Consider the following 21,846-nt stretch of genomic DNA (forward strand, 5'->3'; position numbering starts at 1 on the left):
AAGGCTTTGCACCACGAGACAAAAGATTCGCAAATAGAATGCATTAGCCTTCTCCAAATATCTGGGTTTCTCGGACTTAAGGACAAAAGTTTCTTTTTTATCTGCTTCTAATCACAATCTGCACAGCACCCTATTTGTTGCGAGTGCAAGGGACTTTTCGATAGCAAAAACAAAACTTCTCTACTCAACAGAATTCCACTAAAAAAAAATCACACAATAGGGAGTACGGAGAGAAGTCAGTCGAGCAGAACTACATTCCTCCGGTTCCATTGTGGCATGTTAATGGAAACGGTATTGAACCGTTTCGTCTGGGAAGAGTTAGGAAGCCTTCGGATTGTGTACGTAGCCCTATTCCGACATTCGATGCATTCGAAATGTCAGCTCGTTCTTCTGTTTGAGCTCTTCATTATCACCGACCTAGGCTAGGAGGAGGAGGTGGAGTGCATGTACCGCTACGCAACATTATTACGCCACGCCATTGGGGTCGGATGACGTAAATTTTAATCTCCCACATCGGCAGCCACTCCCATCCCCGCTTCTCTTCCCTTTTTGTGAAGATGCCCCAAAGGTATGCAACGACATAACGAACCTCTTCGAAGCACTTGGCCCACTGGATGTTACTCTGCACGGAGCTCGTGTGCTTCTAGTGTTACAATCCGGATCCACGAGCATCCTGTTAGCAATCCTGTTACCCGGAACTGGCTCTCTCTCTGTGTATGTATCTCTGGGAAAGAGCTGCATGTGATGAGCGATGACTGATGAGCCATGAGCCGATACCCTCCGGGGACTCGAGGCTAGGAAAAGGAAATTATTATTGAAATAATTCAAGCCTGCATTCGAAACCGTAACCATCTGTCCTGGATACCTGCCAAGGCACCTCGTCATCGTCGTCGTCGTCGTCGTCATCGTCGTCCTCGGTATTCTGTCACCGCCACGAGACACCGCCTCGTGAATGACAAGCCAGCCAGCCAGTGTCTGCATGTGTAGTGCAACAGAACAACAGAACAGGCACCTGTATCGTGCACCTCGTCGCCACCATCTTCTCCTCCTTCCTAGGGTGAAGACATTGACGGAAGTCTCCCCGGGATGCCGGGATGGAAACGGCAAGATGGAATAATATTTTCGCAAAACATTTATTGTTACAATAACAAGTACGTGGATCAATTACGGACACACACACACACACGTACACGATGACATACACATCGGCACTGTAACATCGCATTTCAATTGCAATCCTCGGCGGTGCATCGCATCGTTAGATGGATTGCGGAACGACGTCAGTGAGTCGTGGTGACGACGGCAAGTCGTTAAGCATTTCCTCCGCAGTAATCAGGAAGTGCCGAAGGGGAATAATTTCGGTGGAATGGCGAGGGTGAGGTGCAGTGTAGGGGACACCGGAGCGCATTATTGGTTGGTTATGGTTCATCCGGAAGAAGGTGCAGAACAGAACGCTAGAGGTGGAATGACATGTTTCCATCGACAAATGGCGTCCTCGTCGTCGTCGTCGTTCTGGCGGTCGTTCAGATATCGAATCCTCGCCGGAATGCCCGGTTTGGCATGTTAACGAGACGAGGCGAGTGAGTGTCCTCGTTCAAGTGATTGTTGGTTCGGATGTTCGGTCGCGTGGATTTAATTAGGGCTCAGGGTCGCATCTTGAGGTTGCTCGAGATGACATTGTCGATGCTCCCCCACCCCCCCGGGCTTCTTGCGAAGCTCTGTCAGATTAAAATTAGCTCGAGTGAATGCATATTCATTCACGGTCCAGTGAAGTCCGCAACTCGAATATCGAACCTATCCTTATCTGTAAACGAAAATCCAAAACTTTCTCGTTCTCCGAGAAAGGTCCTTTGCTGGCCCAACGACCTTCAGTTTTACGAATTGCATTAGAACGAATGAGTGTGTGTGTGAAAGAAGTGCAAGGGAAAACACACACAAAACTAATTATAAAACGGAAATTAAAAATGGGAATCGGGGACGACTATCATGCGGCCACACAATCGCCGTGTTGGCGAAATGCACAAATGGTAGCAGCAGAAAGAGAGAAAGAGAGAGAGAGAGAGACAGAAAGAGAGAGAGAGAGAGAGGAGGATAGAGCGAAAGATAGAGAGAGTGCGAGAGAACCACGGTGATGATGGGGCCCTAAGGGCCATCTCAAACAAACCGAAAACTGCGCTGCGGTTGCGGCGAAAACAAAAACTTAATTTTTCATCCAATTCATTTCTGCTCCACTGGCGTGGCATTGATGTTGGATGGTGTGTGTTTGTGGTTGATTTTTCTGTCGAAATTCGTGGTGCCATCTTTAAAAAATGGAGAGAAATCTCTGCTCCATCAAAGCAACCGTTGCTGATTGTTGCACTCTTATGAAAAACAGAAAGCATTGCAGTCACAAAAGCATAGCATACTCGATTGCGTTCCCGGGCCCCGAAACGTTTTTCCTTGAAATGTCACATTCGCATTACGACAAACTCGCTCCAGCGAGCTGTCATTAGTGGTTGTTGCACTGTCCATGGAAATTCCCAAAAATTCCCGTGCAACTCTTTGAAGGTTTATTCCGTTTTTCACACTCGATTTGAGTCTCTGCTGCACACTAAGTGGTGCTTAACACGACCGTGGTCGGGTGTGGCGTCCTTGTCCTTGTCCAAAATGGAGAAATTGGAAACAACATCTCGGAACGAACAACCACAACCAATTAGACGAACAGCAAGGAGTGGGGAGAAGGGAGGGGAGGGGTGAAATTATGTAGCGAACTGGTCCGCCCGAAAACCGCACGCTACTACTACCGGCACGCTGTGTAATGATAAAAACGAACGAAACATTCACTCCGTTCCACCCGAATCTTCAAATGCAAACAAATCCCAAATCATGCTCCCGAGTGACACAGCAACATCACCATCATCATCATCATCATCATCATCATCAGTGATGCTCTGCTGCATCACTGAGGATGCTCGGTCTCTGACACACAACGGAACAAAAGTTTATCCTTCGCAACAGAACCAGAAACCAACCGAACCACACAAAACACGCACCACCAAATGACGTGCACACCACTCAGTAGTACCCTGGAACTGGAACCTACAGTCAGGGCTCGCGCTCGCGCTTACCGTTACCCTGTTTCGTGTCAAAATGAAAATGAGAATCGCACACAATCACATACACACACAGACACACAAACTCCCATCCGGCCAATCCCGAGCAAACGAACGAGCGAACAAGATAATTTCATGCATCTAGCATTTCGATCGAAATTACAAAGTATTGCAACCGGCAGTTGTGTTGTGATTGCGGACCGCCACCCACCCATCTACCTACCTCCACCACCCAAAACACAAAAACAAGCCACTCCGAAGGCACTGTTTGCCAGGACGCCACCATCGCCAGTGCCTTTCGCCAGTGCAGCGGATGCACCGGATGCAAATTGGAGTGCTAGTGTTACTTCGCTGGGGGAAACTCGAATCCGGAAGATGAATCCGGAGCAATAATGTTACGTGGAACAGCGAGAGCGGCCCTTTTATCATTTTATGCACCGCCGAATGATGACATTTCCCGGAGGGGAAACCAGTGGAGTCTAAATCATGCTGCTGCGTGAGGCACAAAAACCAAACGCACAAATGCTCGTTCCATAATCGTTCCAAAGGGCGTCGCGCGGTCTAATGGAATGGAATGAAGCTTATCGTTGTGGTGGTGGTGGTGGTTGTAGCGCATCGAATTCAATTATTTGATGAATCCTCACCACTTATAATGCAGCATCCACGGCGTGACTGGACAAAAGAAGAAGTTTGTCGATAAAAGAGGCGCATGAATGGCGCCATGACACCTTTCAGAGTACCAGAGCCTCGCCCTGTGCCTCGCCAGAGTCTGCAATCCCTTAAGTGTCTGGCGGTGGCGTTTACCGGACCGGACAACATACCGGGCCTCCGGTCCTTTTCGAATCAAGAATCATCTGCAAAACGTGACAGATCATAGAAATGAATCATAATCAGTAGCAGCAGCAGCCGGAAGGTAGTGCTGGTGTGACCCAAAGTGAAAACTATTATTACTTTCCCTTTCTCTTCCAGCACACCGCAGCACATCACCTTGCCGATATCCGGGCTCTCTTTCTCTTGCGTTTTGTTTGCAGAGGATAAATGCAAATGACAAACTACACTGCGTAGCGCCCCGAGACACCGCCCGGCCCGGGGGTCCGGTCCGTTTGCTTTTGTCCTTCATCTTTGCTTTTACGGGGCGGGGAGTACACCCGCCTTCTTTCGTAAATTATTCCACCGCAACAACTGTGTGTGTGTGGTGAGTTTTTCGGGTGATCCCCTTCTCACCACCACCTCGTACATAGTAGGCATCGCTTTAATTAGGCTAAAAGCATCGGCTCGTGGTGGATTTCCCATTCCTTGCTTGCTCGTTGGCCAGCGAAATGGAATTGGCGAAGAGTTTGAAGAATTTTCCGTTGATTTGATGAGTTGCTGCTGCCACGGATGCTGCAGCGAACCAAACGTTACACCACGCACGTGGCACTTTAAGCAGTGCTCGCCTGCCATCGAGCCAAGACGACACGGCAAATGCCATGCACGAGCAAACACCGCCGACTACCGAGCCTGACTCCTACCCCCACCCCCCCGGGGGGCCATTGCTCAGTAATTGCTCAGCAGCAGAACGCATTAGAATATTCATTACGATATTGAAATTTGCGATTATGCAAATGCTCCATCGAACATCGTCATCGCAGGTCCCGACCTTTCGGTGATCGGTGCAACGCGTGCAATGATACGCCAGAAGGAGGAGGATGGATGGATGGCCTGGTAAGCGCTCCGCATCGAGCAGCGCATTCCATCGGCGTCGGAATTACGAATTGACGGTGCATAAGCCAAATCGATTAATGTCGTAACGATGCGACGTGGAATGTATTCCTTCGGTATGTATGCTGCTCTGGTAATGCTCCGATGATGCTGCTCGATGCTCGCTGTTGGGTTGATTGATAAATATTTGATTTGTACCTGTGCAGACACGCGGAGTATCGCGCGGCCTCGTAATCGCCAATGATCCGTCCATCGTCGTATTCCATCCAGGAGGAGGAATGATATGCTCCTGATGCTGCTGCTGCTGCTGCTGGTGGTGAACTATTTGCGTCCTGGGGCGGCGCCATCGGGCTTAATGATACGCTCAGGATTAATTTTCCTTTTGCTGCAATCACCGCGAACACCTTCGCGGGTAATTCCTTCTCCTCGCCAATTCCTTGACGTAACCCCCGGGGGGATTGATGGCCAAGGAATTTAATGAAAAACCCGAAACCAGTGCCAGTTGGTCTGACGCCAAAAAAGGGGTTTTCCTTGTGCTCGGTGCGATCGGTCTTACTGCGAAGAAATTAATAGTTTCTTCGCGGAGCGTATAATGTCCCCGTCCTAAAACGGTGCCAAAGGTTACGATTAAAAGCCATCGGTAAATGCCAGCATCCTCGATGGAGCGCATTCATTCAGTTCCACCGTCACCGTCGCCGTCTCCGAGTGCTGCTTCCGGGTGCTTCGAGAGTTCGTTTCTTGAGTAAACGAAAATTCGAGCCAAGAAGAAGAAGCCATTGCAATCAGTGCGCTCTCCCCGCCCGAAAATGGACTACCGGAACTGAAGTGGTGACAAGTGGACAAGTGGACCTAAGGTGACAAGTGGACCCCTCAGACCCCCTCCGGGCACTCGAGGCATCCTTCAGCCCTTCCCCTGGGACCGCTGGAAAAACTCAAATAAAAATTTAATTAAATTCCAAGTTCCAAACAATCGAATCCGCACCGTCGAGGTACCGCTCACAAGTCCCGTGCTGCCCGTGTGACGATCTGGGCGCTTGATCCGCGTGATATTGAACTCCGGGCCACCCTGGCAAGGCCTGGCACCATCCGGCAATCCATTCGAGGACTGGCCAAACCCCTTTTCCGCGGCTGTTCTGAAGCGGCAGCACCGGATATAGCAGCTAGCGAAACCGGAACCCAATCGGAAGTCAAGTTCCAAGAGAGGAGAGAGATGCAGCTTCCCATTCTGTGCGTCCGTCCCCTTCTATGGGCTCGTCGTTGGGCAATTGCAATCCGAATTGATCACTCACTTGGTGCCCCGGAGCCAACCGTTCCATAAACCGTTTCACTGCAATGCGCGCCCGGGATGCAATGGTGATGGTGGCCAGGCCTGAGATCAGATCAAAAACATCGAAGAGGGGGGGAGGGGGAGGTGCGGAAGGTGGTGGATGGAATTTTGTTTTATCGCGAGTGAAAATGAATCGTTAAGAGCCCGGAAAACTGGCTGCTGGTTGGCGGAAATGCGGGAAAAGCGAAGGTGGGGGAGCATGAGGAGAAGGAGTAGGAGGAAAACTTCTTTCTGTCACCAGGCCAGGATGGAAATGATGCTCCTGCCAACCGGCCAGCCAGCCAGCCAGCCAGCCAGCGAGGCCGATGTAATGAGACTCCACTTAGCCTTTGCTGTTCCTCCTCCTTCACGTCCTTCCGGGTCCGGGGTTTTTGTGTTAAATGTGTTCCAACAGCGATGGCGATGGCTAGCGAGCGATAAAGTTGCGCCGGAAGTTTGAACCAGACCCACACACACACACACACCGAAAAAAGAGAAAAAAAAGACTAAAAAGAGAGGCGAAAGCGGGGGCCTCGAGAAGAAATATTTATGATAATGAGAAGCCTCCCGGTGCCAGCTGCTGCTGCTGCTGCTGTTGCTGCTACACAAACGCCGCAAAGCTGTCCGTCCGCCCGTCTACAGGCCGGCCAGCCGACCGCTCCATTTTCGACTCCTTTTTCCCTTGGACCGCTGCACCGTCACTTTGAGACGCGAGACACCAGACCAGAATCCTCAATTAACGGCCGGGCGTGGGCAATGATTGCTGCATTTTTGCCGTTGGATCTCAGATCGCTTACTGGACCCCCTCTTCTGCCCGGAGTGTGGGGAAGGAGGGAGAGGAGTGCTAGAAATATTTAATGACGATCATAGAGCAATGGTAATGAAGCGCAGCGTCGGAAACAATGTGCGGCAAATGGAGAAGGGTTCAGCAGAAGGTTCTACTACAATTCTATGAGTCGCGTGCAGAGATAGAAAGAGAAAGAAAAAACCCGGAACCGGAAGGCGGTCGTGACCGGTTGCTGTGTCGTTTCCTTTCTCCCGGTTTTATTTTCCGTTTTTACAAATGCTCCGGATGTGTCGCTCTCTCTCTCGCTCTCTCGCTGTCTCGTGATTGATCGTGCAATCGTTATCCGTGATATTACCCTTGTAGCCCTGCAATCTGTCCAAGGAGCTGTCCTTGGAAGGAGATCCCATCGATGGCGAACAGATGCGTTAAGGTGCATGGCCATGATAACAAACATTCATTGCAAAGAAACCATTCATTGACTGTCATTTGACGAATTGCGCAACATTATTTTCGATGCAAGGTCACGATAGCCGCTTCGTTTTGCATCTTTCTAACACATTCTAACAATGCACAAAAATGTACAAAGATTTAAGCAGTTCTTTGCATCGTGTTTCAAACCGAGTTGGAAATTGATCTTAAAGAAAAAATCTTTCATGTTAAGCATGCCATGTCCTAATAGCAACTTTGACGACTATTTCATTTTGACAGTTCTTTCCGTAAAGTAGCCATTGTCGTCAGGTTTCTTTAGCGAAACAGAAAAAAAATGAGGCAAACCAGTGGAAAATTCTGATGTCAAAGATGAGCTGTTGATGGTCGCTGAAAAGAATCAGCTAATGACATCATCCAGTAGCCTCGGTGTCCTTGGAGCTTCTCATTAGAGCAGCGCGCTCGCGGCTCCTCGTAAGCATTCTTGTACACTACTGTGTGTGTGCGCGTTTGCGGCTTTCACCGGATCTTCGCGACCCCCATTCACGAGCTACCGTCGCCCGAAAATTGCTTTTCCATGTGGCCCTCCACCCGCCCCCCACCGGGCTGGTATGCCCGGTGGCAACCATTTTCAATCTTCTCCTCCATCCGCGCTGTCGAGCAAGAAGCGACCATTCTCTCCTTCTCTTTCTCTTTGACCAAGATGAACATGCTTAAATTATTAAGATTTTTATCATCCACCGCACACACACACACACACGCACACACTCACACGTACATCGCAGGCTAAGCGGTCGCAGGTGACACGCAGGACGAAGGACACACACACACACACCGAGACGAGTGAAAATGGTGGCTGCATTTCATTACACACAACATAATCCATCTTTTGAATGCGCCACAAACAAGGTGCTGGCTGGCGGTGGGCGCTCGCCCATCATGGCCACGCGGCCACCTCGCGGCCGCCTCGCTTTTAAGGCGTTTTATGCGCTCGCGTGGTGTGCATCGCCATCATCCTACACTACCGCAGCAGCGGCAGCAGCGGTAGCATGCGGTTCCGTGGCCATCTTTAAGGGAGTTTAACGGGACCCGAGTGTGTCGTTAAGATGCTTCCTCGTTCCCCATTCCTCCTCATCCTCCTCCTCCTCCTCCGGTGCTCCTGTGGCTGATGCTGAAATGGCATCGCTCTGAAAAGGGATGCTTTGGATTTGTTAGCATAAATTTCCGTCGACAGCGAGCCGTCGTCGTCGCCACCGAAGATGAAGAAGAGGCAGAGCTAAAAAGCGCAGCCAGGATCAGGAACCGCCAGTACCAGAAAGGCCACGGGGACACGGACGCGGCACAAAGTGAATTCAGCGATGGCGGTGCTGATCCGCGGGCGCACCGTCGTGGCCCCGGCGCATACAAAATGGAAATCCGCCGCCAGCCCAGAAGCTGGTGCACATGTTTGCATTGCTCCTCGGCCCTGCCCTGCTCTGTCCTTCCCCCTCAGACCCACCTCGCGGTCCCGGTTTTGGGCTTTTTGTTTTTTCCATGTCCTCCAAACCCACGGTTGGGTTGGAGTGCAATTTGTGTGTCGCGTTGTTCCTAAGAACATGCCGACCAGACAGTGTGTGTGTGTGTGTTGTGAGGTGCGGAACAGGGAGATGGGAGAATTTCCCGGGAATTTCCATTTAGTTTGTGTGACGGACGCTGCCGCAGCAACCAGCAACGAGCCAACCTCGATTGATGTTGGTGCATTTTTCATTCTGGGAACAAATTTGGCTTTCATGTACCACAGAGAGAGAGAAAGATGGACAGAGGCGGTTGAGGGGGTATTGTAGGTGGAAATGCATGTTCTGGTCTTCTGTGAAAAGCCTTTCAGCGGCGGCATTGATGGCGGTTTGTTAAGCAACAGCAACGCCTTCTATGCTTTGCAATTAGAAACGTCAAATCGGAAACGTCACTTTGGCAGCTACAAAACATGGCGAAAGCACATTATTGTTGGAGTACGTTTTGTTGCTAATAATAATTGTGAGATTCCCAGATAATGGAAACTACCAAACACACACACAAACGTACACACAGAGAGACACAGAACGACGAATGCTGTCGATTTCCGGAGCAGCCACTACATCATCGCATCGAGTTTATATTGTTCTCCGGAGTAACAATTGCAACTGTTTGCCAATCAACAGCAACCCCCTTTTTAAGGAAAGACAATCTCACATCGGCACATTATCGTGCCGGATGGACCCCTTCATTCTTCCTTCCCGCTCTCCGCCTTCTTCCCTCGGAACTCGATCGATTTACGCCTCGAACGCCGGCGGACCTGAACCGCCTCAGGGCGTGTGGCTCCAATTTTCGTTTCATAAATTCAGCTTCTGTGGTTCGGGCTGCGTGTGTATGTGTGTGTATGTGGTGTTGGCCCATCGGCGACACACCACGTTCCGAAGCAGGTTGGGTTGCCATTTGCCGACCGAACCGACGTCAGCACGCCACGGAAAGGGCCTAGCGGGGGTCGGTAGCGGAGAGCATCGCCATTGTTGGCCGATTGGTTTCGCCACTCCAGGGCGCGCACTGTGTCACCATCGTCGGCCATATGCTTTTCCATTGTTTCAATCCCTGCTCCTGCTCCATCCAGGGGAGGGGGGCACTTTAAGTCCAGCACCACCAACACCACCGCTGGGCAGAGAAAGCAGATGGACCGAAGAGGCCACCGGCATCGTGCCACCACCACTCGCACACTCCATCATTGCCTGCGCGAAGGGGGGACGAAAATTAACACATAATTTTCGTGGAAAACTACCGACGCTAGCGACGTTTGCCAGACGATGTTGGTGGTGGTGGTGGTGGCAGTGGCCGGTGGTCCCAATATTTACAGGGCCCAGGGACGTTGCCAGTTGCCTGGCACTTCTTGCCAGCTGTGCCGTTTCCCATATTTCTCTCTTTTCGGCCGCCCTCTGGCCTCCGGGAAGCCGCAGGAATCGTTTCGAAATTCCAATAAAATCACACACACACACATACACACGGCCCTTTTTCCTCTTCACCGTTGTTGGTGTGTGCGACGGTGGCCAGGGCTAGGGCCAATGACAACGAATCGACGAAGAGACGATGGTTTTCGACGATTCAAATCAATTTCGAATCCAAAACGACTCATTTTCGGCACCATCCATTCCATTCGAGGGAAAGCAGGACAGTAGAGGAGTAGTAGAGGAGTCTAGCTCCATTGTCTTCCGTCTCGACGATGCGAAAAAGGACGAATCCGCAGCAAATATCTTGCTATTTGTTATTTACCGAACTGTAGGAAGACTCGAGTCTCCTTCTCATCGTCATCCTCATCCAGCAAAAGTTCTACAGAGAAGTCTCACAACAAATACGCCCCACCGTATACGTGCAGCTCGTGTGCGGTCACAGCGTAGAGCGGTAATGGCAGAACTCTCGTCTTTCGTCCTTCAGTTCTGTTCCTGCTAGATGGCCAGGAAGTGGAAAGCTTTGACTGGCGCGTCTTCTCGTTCGTTCGAAATGATTCAATATCTCATCTCGTCGACGTCCACCGGAGACATACAATGTTGCCGCTCCGGTGGACAGGACTTCAGTGGCGCTTCCCTCCCCTCCCTACTTCCCGTCTTATTATGGGAGTAAAAACACACACACACTCTCTGCTCAGCCTTTTAAGCACCGCATGCCGTTGTCGGAGTGCAATTCAGGCGCAAAGAGTTCCCTATGTTCAAGTAAACAACTCGGACTCCTGACTCGCACTGTCCTGGTTCTGACTCTGTCGATGGAGCCTTAGGTTCTTTTACAGTAATTTGCACTTCATCGTCCCCTACAGGACGGGGTCCGGGGGTTTTGAGGCACTTTTGGTCCTTATTAATGTGTCCCCCTTGCCTCCTGCTCCTCCTGCTCCTCCTGAAATCTATGCATTTTATTGTCTCGAACTCGGATATTTTCCTGGGCCCGGAGAAGTAGAAATGGAATGTCTCCATACATATAATAGAGCCATCGAGCAGCCAGAAGGGAACCGAAACCGATGGAGCATGTTTCAGAATCCCATTTTCGGAACCACTACGCCCTCCCCCGAATGCTCGAATGGATAGATACATCGTCGTCCAATCTATGCAGTGAGCACCGACTGTCTGCTCTTTGCTGCAGTACAATTGTTGTCGTACCGGAGTTCGAGTTCGAATTCAGGATTGCCGTTTGCCGAGCATTGCATTGGCAAATGCAAAATCGTTGAAATTTATATTAATGTCAGTGAGCGCTCGGTTGAAATGTGATTTATCTTGGAATACCTCCCTCTAGGACTGCTGGTCCTGGTCTCCTGGTCTCCTTGGTGTTGGTGTCGAAATAGGAAGGATAAACTCAATTCAAATCCACGGAACCACCGCCACCGCGTTTTCCACCATTTGCGACACGACGCGTGTTTGTGTGAATTGCTCGCGTGCGCCAGACGGGCGGGAAAGGAGGGTGTTAGAAATATTTGGTGGCCATCAATTACTTCCGATTTCGATCTCCTAGAGAAGGGACCGAAGGCGCCAACGACTTGCACGACGACAACGACGACGACGATCGCTGACGGATGGTGAGCGAAATACGTGAACGGAACACCAAAACTGGCGCGAATTCCTTCGCCACCCGGGGTGGCCACCTCACTCGAAACATCGGCAAACAACGGTTTGTCGTCGTGGACCTTCCCCCACCCTCTCTCTTCTCCAATTGTTGTTCCCTCCCGGCCATCCCCGGGGCGTGTCGGAAGATGAATCTGGCGGATTTAAATAAATTGCATCGGAAGGTGGCGGGATCTCTCTTCTCCGTAAGGAAAACGACTCATTTATCGCGCGTACTTTGCACGATTGGCGCGCGCGCGCGAATGGCGAGCACTCCCCGGACTCCAGGAAGATCTTATTATTCGTTTCTTCAAACTCGACTGTCCTTTCCGCGCGCCGCAAAACCGATTATGCGGGGATTTATCGAATATGAAGGGAGGTTTTGAGAAGGGGGGGGACGTTAGATTCCTTGTGAGGAATCCCCCTTCCTCCCGCGGAAACACTCGCGGTAATTAATTCTCGCCACTCGGCCACACACACCGAGAAAATGGAAAAGTCTGTACCGCTTTACCGCAAATCGGCAACCGAATCCGCGGGCACTTCGTGGTAGGTAGAAAAGGTGCCCGTCAGGGGAGGGGGGAGCAAGCTCTTCCCTCGCACAAGTCGCGAGGTTCACGATAAATCGTGGCGTGGATTTCAATTTTCACAGTACATTTATCTTGGCTTCTACTCAATTTCGAAACTTATTTCTTCTGCTCGAGGCGTGCGGAGTGGGAGGTAGAGACGGTACGGGGAGGGGGGTTCTCCGGAACAGGGCGGACGGTGTCGACGGTGGGGAGGCTTTTTAATCAACACGCATCGCGCATTATGGATGGGATCATCATCGTTATTTATTCGATTCGATGTAATGAAATGATCGATGGCGCCATGGCGCGCGCCTTTTTGCTAACGAATAATCCTCACAAACACACGCACAGACACACACACAGACACACATCAAGGAACAGCCGGGACCCCGGGAACATCAATTACCTCTCCATTGTTCCGGTCACAGACAGGGACACTTTACAGAGCGAGAGGGAGGTCTCAAAAAGGTGCTGCTTTATTGGAATGGGGCTGTACGATGGCGTCTCATGCGCCTTTTTCAACGAGGAACGTTGAGATGTGACGTCAAACGAAGCAGAAAGCAGTTAACGAGGAGATCTAAGTAGCCATCCAATGTCGATGCCATCATCTACGACCTCAAAATGAATGCCTAACCAGAGACCATTGCTTCAAGATTGCTGAAGAGAACAAGACGGTCGCTTTCTGGGTCTCTCTCGGAGGACATTTCATTTCACGCTCTCAGAACGACTTCATTAGCCCTGACCTGACCTGGCTCACCACCACACCAGACCAGACCAGTCCAAACCAGACAGAGGCCCGTCTTCATGGTTGTGTGATGTCCCTCTCGCTCTCTCAACACTGTAAGTAGGGTTAATTGATATTAAACAAGTGTAATGCTCCGTGCTCCGTCCATTACCGGTCAATTCGTCGCACGTGCCAGACGCTAATTAAAACGCCAACTCCGACGCCGTACCCGATTCCGACGACCAAAAATTGATTCTTTTTTTTTAAACACTTTTGCCATAGCTGAACGGCGCCATAGCCACATCAAAACCACCACCACCACAATCCTGCTGGGTGCTACTGTTGCCTGTTGATGATGATGCACTCTGATGATGTCCTGCCATCGAAGGGATGGTCGCGTAATTTGAGGCAATGTAGCAGAAGAAGCGCTAAAGAAGTTGATGATGCAGTGTTAGCAATGTGGTTGCAGCATCGCCGCCTCCATGCCAGCACAATAATGGGCCGCGGGTTCTCCTTTTGGGCGGGATAAATGGCCCTCATTCTCACTCGACCAGTGGCCAGCTTTGAAGCTCTTCCAGTGAATTCCATTGAATCGCATATAATGATGGCGCATGACGGCCTCGGGCACACACACAGCATTCCGGAGCAACTGGCAACTGTCTTCATGGTCACTATATAGGTGATGATGCGTGATATTGGCGCGAGATGCAGCAGAAAAATGATGTTCCCCGTTTTCCCCCCCTTTCAGGGAGGGTTCATTCATTCCGCCACATCAAACATTGCAATGCAGCGCTCCCCGGATGGTGCATAAAGAAGATGGTGGACTCCTCCATGGTCTCTATTATCGACGCAGGACAAACGGACCAGCTCGGGCGCGTTGTTCCTGTCCCGTGTGCAGCACGTTTTCTGCGATGGTGGACGAGGATCATTTAGCGCTTCGCTGGCGTCCGTGATTGCGACGACAACGACGCTGACAATGGGTCGCGTCGCAGCATCATCGCAGCAGTGACACGTGACAGTGGAGTGGAAAATTGCAAAGAACTCGCCGCGGCCCTGGACCCTGGATGCTGCTGCTGCTGCTGCTCGGAAAGGTGCGCATCGTTGCGGTTTTATGGTAATTCAATTATCGCGACCAAAGCGAACGAGCAAAGCGGCAGAAGCACTGTGCTCATAAGCGCAGTCCGGTGGCACTGTGGCTCTACAGAGGCACCACGAGCACTGCCAGCAGTGTTACAATCAGCGGGAGTGAAAGATGTGTAACGATGATTGGCTGAGAATTAACGAGCCATCTGACCGCGAGACCTCAGATGCTCAGTTCGCATCGTAACATAACACATACACTGTAGCTCGTGTCCCACAGGAATCACTAAAATCTGCTGATTCGTGGCGCAAACACACACACACACGAGGAACGGAATACAATATTTTGATTTTCGATTCGAGAGCTGACTTTATGGCATGTGCGGCGGCTTCTGTTCTCCTTCTCCAACGGCCACTACAGTGACTGGTTTCAGCTGCTGTAGTGGCCACACCGAACTGTTGACTGTCGCTTCGCCAACGACCAAGGCACTCGATGCACCGACGATGGTCCCGGAACCAAAATTATGGAGCAACAGCCACTGCCAGCTAACTGGATGGAATGGAAGCCAAAAGCAATTTCAAAAATGTTGAAAAATGCTCGCCCAAGTGTCCAAGCACGGCCAAGCACACCAATGAAGCGTATGCTACTACTGGGGCACTAGCATCACCACCACCGAGATGCTGGCAGCACGCTTTTCACGCGCTGGCCAAAGTGTAAGACGTGAAAATATGAAGCGAAGCACAAAATATGCTCATCTGCTGCTTCGGGAGCAGCAGCAGCAGCAATCCTGCTCCTGTGTCCGTGTCCATAAACCGAGTCGGACCCCAAAGCATGGTGCTGCTGCTGCTGCTGTTGCGCTTATTTATAGACTTACTACCGAGCGACATGTTTACGTGTTTCGTGGGCGCGCACTTCGTCGACATCGACAACGGCATGCGGCAGCTCGGGAATCAGCTGCGTGTAGCTCCACGCCAAGGATAGCCAGCCAGCCAGCTATCGGATCATCAAACGGCTGCTTTATTGGATTCCGGGAGGGTCAATATTGATCGGTTGTCATCGTGAATTCAGGAGGTTTTTGGGGAGATGGAAATTACTCCCGAAATGGTCCCGGATGTGCCGAATTGGAGCAAGTGTCAGAAGTGTCAAAATGGTAACCTTGGAGTCGCATCCAAGCAATCCACCGGTGTTGCGATACTTTTTTCACGCTCAGTGACACACATACATCGACACGGCTATGAGAAGCTCGTAACTCGCCTTTTTTTTCGTTCGCCAGAAAATACGAAAGATAACAACTCCCGACATTCTATTACCGCTCGTAACATAAACTCTCCCTCCAATGGATACAAACCACGGAATCTTCGCGGAAGCGCAACACACCGCAGCAGCAAGAGCTGCATAAGAGCATAAAACTCGATGCTCAATACGCTGCATGCCCAAAACAAACCACCAACCACCACCTCCTCGTCTCCTCGTCTCCTCGTCCATTGCATGGCATGGTATTGGAATGAAAAATTGGATTTCCACTGCACCACCAGCTGCACCAGCACCCTCCCGGGTAGGAATAGGCACCGAAAGTTCGATCGCGATCCGTAGGCAAATCATTCTCCTACCTTCAGCCTTCCGCTTTTCTCTCTCTCCCTCAGCCGAAAAATTCGATCGAATCAACGGCTCATGCCCCGTTTGCAAGTCACTACTGCTCCTGCTGCTGCTACCGCAGGTGGTGGTGGTGGTGGTGGATGGAAGTTTAAAACAAAAGATTCCCCATCAAAACTCAACCTCCAGGTGCCTGGTGCCGGGTGCCTGGTGTGCCAACAAGGAGGACTTTGAAAGAGCACTCATGCGGGAACCTTGCCTTTTCTCCCTCTTTTTTTCGGTTGCACTCGGAACGTGAGCCGCTGGTGAGGCCACAGAATGCCGAGAAGCTCCACTACGCCTCTCGAAACTATCGGTTTGCAAAGGCTGGGGGGGGGCCTTCTTGTTTCTACCGTTCCGAGTCTCCTGAAGACGGGAAAGAAAAGCCGGAAAATGCTAACAAATCGATCGGCGTGGTACCCCATCGGAACACCAAACAGAATCGTCGGCAAAGGCAAGAACGAGGCATGATGATGATGAAGATGATGATGGTGATGGGAAATGCGAGAGAAAATGTCAAATAAAATTTTATTGAATTATCCTTTCGACCGCGTACCATACGCCAGGCGCTGATGCCGAGTGCACACTGTCCAGAGTGGAGTTGCAGCCGATTCTGGCGAAAAGGCTCTTTCCGGCTGGACAACCTTGTGCAGTCCACATTGTTCGCGTTGTCCAGTAATCAGTTAGTGGGAAGTAGGTTCGAAAGGATGCGAAAAGAATGATGGACTCGGAGTCAACCAGTGAAAGTTGGAACCATTTTCGAACAAACCGGAATCTGGATCTGGGTTTTCCTGAATTTCCCAGCACTTTGATAGCACGCTCGGTACTCGGATGAGCCTTTTCCTGCTAAACATGGACACCAAACGGATTCGATTTATGGATCCATTGTTCATAGTACAATAGAAACGGTTTTTTGATCTCGAAATTAATGTACGACTACATTAATTCGTCTTCAATCCACAGGAATCAGTGCGTTCGTCATAAAAGTTGTACCGGTTGAGGCGCCGTCAGTAATTAATTCCCAATAATGCAATCGAATGTTCTCACAATTACACAACCACAAAGATGAAATGAAACGTAATGAAATGTAAATCGTTGATCTGCATTTCAATTTCTAGAAATGCCTTTTAATCGATTGGTCTCCTGTTGTTAATGTTGCATAAGAAAGCCGCTACAAATTCAACTTCAACTTCACCGTTATCCATGTTTTTTCCAGTAGAAGGCATTTGTATTAGTCAAAAGTCCAGATCCGGAACCAAATGTTAAAATAGCTGCTCACCAGCTCGCCATATCCCAGCTAGCCTGGGACAGGTTAAATAATTTAAATGAATAAATTACGTTGCATTGCGTCACTAATGCTCGCTACGTGCATCATGGCCAGCCAGGCAGTCGTCAGCAAGCTAGCAAGACACCAAGACGAAGGCGAAAAGAGCCGAAGCGAGTGCAGTGTGCACCGGAATGATGGCAACTTTATCAGAGTCAGGCAGCGTAACCGAGCAGCCTGACAGCAGGAATGATGTAGTAAGATTAGTTTCATTATTCCTTGTGCGAGCGAGCGAACGAACACATGCGTCACAGACCACTGGATAAAATCATTCATAAACATCGGAGCGCTGGGGCGCCCCGTTTAGATGTGGTGCACGGGGCCTTATCCCTGGCCATTACCGGCTGGTGCAGGCTGGTGCAGGTGCAAGCGCTCGCTCGCACAACAACAACAGAAACACGCCGGTCGCTGCTGCTGCTGCTGCTGCTGATGCTGCGAAGTGAAGCTGCAATTGCGTTAACTAATCCCTAGCCCTATATAGACCCAGCAGAAATCCAGAGAGAGAGAGAGCAAGGCCAGGATGCACTGACGCACACACACACACACACGCACGACCGGACCTCTCGACCTCGCCGTGGTGGTGGTGATGAAGGATGTTGTCCTTTTGCACTGCCTCCTCCCGCCCCGGCGAACCAACCAGCGAAGCAGATGATTTAAGATTATGAGAATACAGGCTACAGCTGCCTCGTGTGTCCTTCAGTGTATCCGTGTGTGTGCGTGGGGAGCTGTAAATTCTGCTCCTGTCAAGATTGTGAACCGGTTCGGCCGGCCAGTTCCCGGGCCACGCAGTTCCCGGCAGTGACAGACCGTTTGGATTATCTCAAACCGAACATCCGGAACACCCTGCGCTCCGATGAGTTTTCCCTTTAAAAACATTCCATTAAATTGAATTCTCTCTCTCTCTGGTCTGGCCTGGCCTGGCACCTCACCAACCATACAAGTCCACGACGAGTCTAACGAGGGTCCTAGTGACCATGTCACATGCAGGGCATCGAGGCCTAGCGTGGCCCTGGCCCTGGCCCTACCCCGATGGATGGCAGTTTGTGACGTGGCCATTGCAACAAAATTACAGCTGACCCGTCGGCTCGTCGCCGCCACGGATTCCGAAGAGATTAATGAATATTCAGAGCAATTAAGCTGTTTTGAAAGATATGACAAGTGATTTTCCACTCCAGCGGCATGTATAATTATTACTTTCCAAATCTGCTAACCCCGGTCCCGGTCTCGGTGGCCAGCCAGCCACCGGTTGGTGTTCCGGTGCGGTCCGGAGTGGAGCATTTCTACTCCGTTGCTCTTCGGGAGCATAAATCGAAACGTTACACCGGATTGTTACGGCTCTGAGCCGTAGCATCTGTGTGTGTGTGCGTTGTGGAGTCATTCCTGGTACAGTCCATGGAGTGTATGTTTCGGATGAAATCGACAATTCCTATGCTGGCAGCAACAAACGGAACGCTACGAATGAGTGATCAGCAAGTTAGCAGAATGCGTTCAGCGTTTGCATCCAGTGCAGTTGTGCCATTGTTTGAACCCCCCTCCCCGCTTGGCTCTGTTCGAATCCTGGAATGCTGACGATGATATGGATACATCGAAGCGGCGGCCAACGCTTGGGAATGCTGCCAAATGGTTAATTTATCAATGATTCGGTTGAAGCCCGCATGAGCTGCATTAGCTCCAGTTCTGGCGAGGAAGACTGAGAAGTCGCGAGAGTTGGAGTTCGATGGAAATGGACGCCTTTTCCACCACCAATGATGCCACCACTTTAAGTCACGCCGCCATATCGACGATCGAAGTTTCATCTTGAAAGCCGGCGCGGGTCTCTAACTTATGAGCAACTCATTCCTCCTGGAGTAGACCCATGCCAATGGGCTCAGCAGGCTTCGAACTTGTTTTGGGAAATGGGAATGTGAGCTCGCATTTTTCAGCTCGCAGCAAGCGGCGCTTCTGCCACCATCCTCCAAAGTAAGCCGCTGCGTTGGTGATGAATTTGTGTTTCGTTCGTTCATGTGTGTGTGTGTGTGTGTGTGTGTGTGTGTGTGTGTGTGTGTGTGTGTGTGTGTGTGTGTGTGTATCGCGCTTCAGCTGAAAGTTTTCCTTCGGTGAAAAGATAAATGATTATTTCTGGCTAATGGAAATTTATGTGTCTGAAGAAGAGCGAGAGAGAGACTAAGAGACCATGAGAGAGAGAGATAAATAATTTTCGCTGCAGTTATCGAAATCGAAAAGCTTAAACCGACCCGAGGCCTCCTTAGAACCAGCCCCTCTGGGTCCCTGCCTGGGCTGGCTGCTGGAGCAGCCGATGACAGTCGAGATTCCATTCTATGAGCCGCTTCGTCGAAAGGGGGGCCGAGAACCGGGAGACGAGCGACCATTGTGGACCGGTCGGTCGTGTTTGGAATGGAATGGAGGAAGGATGTCCTGCTAGGATGATAAATAAGTTCTCAGGGAGGCGTCGCTCATCCGAAAGAAGGGCGTCGAGCGGAAAAGCGGAAATTTTCTCTTCCATTAGAAGTAAGTGGAGCAATTTATAAACACCAGCCAGCTGAACGCCACTTTCGTTCGTTCGTTCGTCGCACTTCCGGCATGCCACGGCCTAATGCTTCCGGCAGGCATTTTATTCTTAAGAACCTTTTCCCCCCAACCCCCATCCAATCCCCATCTCGTCGAACGGCCATCGATCATTGCGCGAGTCTTTCGATGAGAACGAACGGAGGCCCAATTTTTGACCAACCAAACAACAACAACAACAACAACAGATCAACGGACTTTCGAACATGTGCGCCATCGGGAAACACACTTAACACACTCATCCGTTAATTTGCCAAGAGTTCCAACCGACGCGGGCGTTGGCCAACTTTTGGCCTAGTATGTGAGCGCAAATCGAGCGCATAATTGCATCGCCGGATTGTAGTTTTGCACCAAACGCACACACACGGACACACACACGGACACACTAAACACAGTAAAGAGCCTCTAATCCGTCGGTTTGATAGCTCGATTTCTCGTTTTGTGCGGAAAACACCCACACACACACACACACAGAGAAAAAGGGAAAACGGAAAAAACTCCGAAGCTCATTTGGTAAAGCCAAGCTTCGGTCTCACTTGTCTCTCGCTCTACCCTCTACGCCCAGCGAAATGCGGTGAGAGGTTGGCTTTGGCCACCGGTGGAGCGATGCGAAGCTCTGCCAGAGTTACCAGAGAACCGCGCCAGAAGCTGGTGGCTCGAAGGCCGCTTATCGCTAAACACCACAAACATGCTGCAATAATAAGAAGACGAAACGCTCGTCGTCCAACCGAACCAGCAGCAGCACTCCTTACACCGACCACCACCACCAGCAACAACAACAGCAACAACGGGCCCAAAAGAGAAGTCCAATCCAATTGGGACCACGGCGGAAAACTACGGAAAGAAAAACCCCCGGGATTATGCCAAATTGTGCGCAAAAGCACGCTGCACTCTCCGCTCTTTTCGTGCTGCTGCTGCTGCTTCTGAAGTAGATCTCCTTGTGGGCGGATGGGTGGCTCGCTTCGGCCACAGTAACACAGAGGGACTTTGCATTTAATCGTCGGCATAAACAAGAAATTAATGCAACAGATCAGCAGAAAGTGTATCCAGCGTTAATTGAAAATCGTCACCGGGGTGCGCGCCCGTGGGGCGATGGAAATGAAAATCTGCTCCACGGTTTAATCTCGGTTGGTTTTCCCGGAGCGGGGGTTGGGGCCGAGGACGTTTTCGCTGAATCACTCGGAGGCGCCTTTAGCCCCTTCTTCGGTTTTGGCCCCTTCCCCCCTTTTTCCTGGAGTGGAGTGCGTTGTGTGCCGACGGAAAAACGACGGGAAATCAACAGCAAGTTTTTCACGTATTCACGCTGGTAGGGAGTGGGTTTTTGGGGGGGGACAGTGAAGAGGCCTGGTTGGTGGTATGTTTTTGAAGCGCGCCTTTCTTCCCTTCACCCTCAAACTCCCTTTCCACCCCCGTTTTAAGCGCCTGTGAAAAGGAGGCTAGCACTAGGATTAGTAGTGTTTCATATTTATTTTCGCCCCCGAACTGATTTCGTTATTTTATTTTAACCGTTCAAGAGAGCGGAAGAAGGGAGAGGAGCTTCCATGCCCCCGGGCTGGAAGCAGGTTAGAGGAATCATAATCACCGGGGCCGGGCCTGGTGTGCAATGATGTAAAATCGCGCACCGCGCTCCGCTTTTCGCCTCTAGTTTGTGTAATCGGATCGGCTTATTATGTTCCGAGCATTTAGTGCTTGACGATTGTGGTGCCGCTGCTCCGATTGCTATCGCCGGATGGTCGTGAATCGTGAGCATCACTAAACATCTAGCAGGGTGTGCTGTTCAGTCTTTCTTCAATTTAATGCTTGCGAGCCTTGGCGACTCCACTATAGCCAGCGAGCCACTCACCCGTTTAGTATTTGGTTTTAAGCTGATGCTGAATGCGAAAAACTCACAAACGAACTGCTCTCTCCGCTGCTGCTGCTGCTGCTAATCAGCATGAAATCGCCACGAATTTTGCTGGAAAACAATTCAAGCCCAAGAAGGGCTCCAAGTCTCAATAACTTGGCAGAGCGACTGACGACCCTGGACTTGGCAAACAAACTCACACACACACCC

General features: G+C 50.7%; 1 protein-coding gene across 1 annotated transcript in view; it reads right to left on the reverse strand.

Annotated features, from left to right (window-relative positions):
- Positions 1-2,290: 2,290 nt before the first annotated feature.
- The window catches only part of LOC125952833 (uncharacterized), a 60,288-nt gene continuing 40,732 nt past the window's right edge, over positions 2,291-21,846 (reverse strand). The window contains exon 2 of the mRNA XM_049682563.1: positions 2,291-2,300. The gene's annotated coding sequence lies outside the window, so the exon portion shown is untranslated. The remainder of the gene's footprint in view (positions 2,301-21,846) is intronic.

Source organism: Anopheles darlingi, chromosome 2, assembly GCF_943734745.1.
Source record: "Anopheles darlingi chromosome 2, idAnoDarlMG_H_01, whole genome shotgun sequence".
NCBI classification, from domain to species: domain Eukaryota; kingdom Metazoa; phylum Arthropoda; class Insecta; order Diptera; family Culicidae; genus Anopheles; species Anopheles darlingi.